We start from the raw sequence: 3923 nt of genomic DNA, 5'->3' as shown, positions 1-3923 counted from the left end.
TTTTTAAGTTCGAATTCTTTTAATTATAATTGATAAATGTAAACAGATTGAATATTTTTTTATTTTGCAGTAAATTGAATATTAGTAGTTATTAACCAGCAATTAGTTTTTGCTTAGATAATTTAGCTCAGTCATAATGATTATATGTTTTCAAAAGTGTGCGTTGTAACAAATTTTGGGGTACGGTTGTGTCATGTATTTCTTGTCTTTTCGGGTGAAGATTAAACAGATGAAAAATCTTAATTAACTATGACAAAATGTGTTAGAATTATTACTAAGTATAAGTGGTATTTTGCGTCATGGCAAGTTGCAAAATCTTATCGATATGTGTAAAGAATACACTGAATTAATGAAAACTGAGTTTAAGCTACTGTCACAGATGTGGCGATAGAATCGATTGAAATTTTGCCACTGACCACTTGTTTTATTGTAGGATATTTGTTAAGACCTTCAACTCTATAATTATTAAAATGTTCAATAAAGTCGTCAAAAATTTTTTTCATATTTCTATGAATTATACAAAAAGAATTGCAAAGGTAAAATAAATTATCTCAAGCATGTAAATAAGTAAGCATTAAAAATTTGACTAGAATTATAATTAAAATCTGAATCATTTTCGATATCTAAATTTATTTAAAATTCATTTTGAAAAAAAAAATTTTTTAATTTTGAAATTAAATAAAAACTGCTTTTTTCTTTCCACAGAAACTAATTGTTTCAACACAAGTAAAATGTTTTATAAATCAGATGCTCATTTTTTCAACAACTGCAATTTTTAACACTATTTGCTCCGTATCTCCGAAACTAATCAGCACATCTTCCCGTCAATACAAATCAAATGTTTTTTGGATCATTAGAAACAGATGCTCATTTTTCTCAATAACTGTAATTTTTAGCACTTTTTGCTCCATATCTCCGAAACGGCTAAACCTGGCTTTGCAAAAAATTAATCAGCATGTCTCTCATCAATAGGTATCGAATGTTTATTTGAATAATGCAAATAGGTTGAGCGATGCACCCAAAATTGTGGAATAATTTGCACACTTCAAAATTAAAAAAATAGTAGGTATATACTATGTTAATTAATAATGATTGCATTTTTGTCAGAAAGATTGCCAATCAATATACAGATTCACGACTGAACAGCTGAAATTGTTCCAGATAACAAAACCATAATTCACATGGACAAACCAGCATTATTGAAATCGTATCGTGTCACTGATTAGCTTTTGAAATCGATGAGATATATGCAGTGTTATCACAGCTGACAAATTTATTCTGGTATCACACTTAATGAGGTTTCCAAACTTCAATTATTGTCATTACAAAGTTATCTTATTTACTATCATGTTGACAATCAAGGACCATAAACATATCACGCTTACTAAAAATAATAATATCTGACTTAATTAACTGCGATATATGATCGAATCAATACAGCAATATACAGTAGAAAATAAAATAAATATTATGCATGCATACATAATGTGCTTTTTATGAGATCACATATGTGTTTGATATTTCTAATTTGCATTTATTCTAATGATTTAAAACTCAATGTAGCGCTGTGAAAAAAGTCTCTTGCAACTACAAGGTTTTCAGTTCAAATCACACACTACGGACAATCTAATATCAAGCTGTAGTAATATCAGTTTTCAATTGAAAATAAGAACAGAAATATGTTTGTAAGTGAAAGCAGCTTTTTGAAGCTCTACTGCAATTTGTCACCTCATGATTATAAGCAAATATTTCATCACAAAGAGAAAGAACACCCATTGTGTGGGCTTCTGATGAAGCAATTCCATAGAAAAACATTATAGTTCATAGATCAGTGAAATTAGTTCTGATAGCAGTTTGAGTAAACAAAAGTAGAATCAATTTAGACTTTCCAATTGCACACGTTTACAAAAATATGCGATATTGATTTAGATATCTACAATAAATCACAAAAATATTAGACAGCTTAGTCCTCAAAGTTATAAATTTTGGATTTTAGATGTTGATATATTCATAATTTGGCAATAAATATGTCCCGATAAAAATCCGTTTTGCTGATAATAGGTTTATTAACAATTCTCATATAAAAATGTCAACGTAATAATATAGTGTAGTTACGGATATTTATATGTTCTTTAGAGTAAATAAATAGTCATAAATATACCGAATCTATCATCAACCTCCGTACGGTCAACATCTAATTCTTGCTCCTTAGTTTTTATTTATTTTTACCTGAATTTACCGTTAAATCCCGTTATTTTTGTAGTTCTTTTTACCTGCGCGAGTGTTTTTCCAGTACCTTCAGTTCATTAAATTTGTGATTTGTGAATTTATTTAAATATTTTATATCGTTTTATCTTTTTATTCGAATTTTTTAAATAGTTAATTACTCAATTTATTTAGTTTCATTTTCTAGTTTACTTATTTCTTATTAAATATTTCAAAATGGTTGTTACACGGAGCCAAGTGCCAAGCCAGTCCTTAGATACAAGTGTCTCAGTTTTGGACGACTCAATCGATTTAAATTCTACTGTTCTTTGCTCAAATTGTTTTCATTTACAATCTCTTGTTCACGAAAGAGATATTAAAATTGATAGGCTGACAAAAGAATTGTCTGAGGTTAAGTTAGGGAACCAGAATCTTCAGCTCAGGATTACTGGTGTTAGTTCCGTATTAGGGAATATGAGCTCTTCAGGTTCAGTTTTCAAAGAGTCGTCCATATTTTCACGTTCTTTTTTAAAACTCTGTAATGAGTTATCTGGTTTAATAAAAAAACGGAACATAGATTTGAAACAGCTTAGGGATGAATTTACCAAATTAGAGTCCAAAGCAAAGCACCTCGAGCAACGCGTTAATAATGATTTGTTAGGTTCTATTAAGAACAGTAAAATTTTGTTCCTTTCCGACAGCCACGGCAGAGGGTGGTCAGAATGCTTGAGAGAATTGCTTGGACGAAAATTTGATATATTCAGCATAGTCAAGCCGGGGGCCGGATTTGCTGGCGTGGTTGGGGATATCGAGAGTCTGGTATCTGACTTTGGTCCGCGTGACCATGTTGTTGTTCTGGCTGGAACGAATGACGATTCGTCCAATTACGCTATTCGTAGCGCTTTGGAAAAGGCTCGTCGTTCATGTCAAAAGACAAACCTTTGTTTGATGACAATTCCGTACAGATACGACGACGTGCGTTGCAACGGGCTGATTTCCGATGCCAATTGCTGGATCAACCGAGACTACGGTCAAGGAAAGTTCGGTAATCTTCGGATTCTTGATGTCAACAGGCATGTTGGTTTGTCCGACTACACCAGGCATGGCTTACATTTTCTTTTCAACGGGAAAAGAAAATTATGTAGGGTTTTAGCAAACGAGTTGTTGAGTGTCAAGGCTGTGGCGGGAATGAAACCTTCGGGCTCTAATTCCTTTCGTGCCTAAAGCTGATAACAAATTTGCAATTATTTTTCAAAACATACAAAAACTATCCAATAAACTCAATCAATTAGAAGTAGTTATAGATAAATATAAACCCCAAATATTATGTTTTGCCGAACACTGGTTAAAAAAGTCGGATCTTGAATTAATTAAAATTAAAGGTTATAATTTATCTGCTCATTTCTGTCGAACTCAATATGGCCACGGAGGTGTGTGCATTTTTGTAAGTGATTTCATTCGTTCTAAACCCGTTTATACTAATACTCTTCAAGTAGAAAAACTTTTTGAATATTGCGCTGTTGAAATCAATCTCTCTAATGACGTCGTGTGTCTTATATGCGTTTATCGATCACCTGACCAGAATGTTGATATGTTCATCTCGCTGATGTACGAATTGATTCATAACCTTTTTGATAAATATTCCAAAATCATTGTGTGCGGCGATTTTAATATACACTTTGATAAGCAATCGAAACCATCCATTGAATTCAATTTGA

Source organism: Ctenocephalides felis, unplaced genomic scaffold (genome assembly GCF_003426905.1).
Source record: "Ctenocephalides felis isolate EL2017-DRISC unplaced genomic scaffold, ASM342690v1 CF-g0.4_SCAFFOLD_01170, whole genome shotgun sequence".
Lineage (NCBI taxonomy): Eukaryota > Metazoa > Arthropoda > Insecta > Siphonaptera > Pulicidae > Ctenocephalides > Ctenocephalides felis.
Note: the sequence above shows the minus strand (reverse complement) of the source record.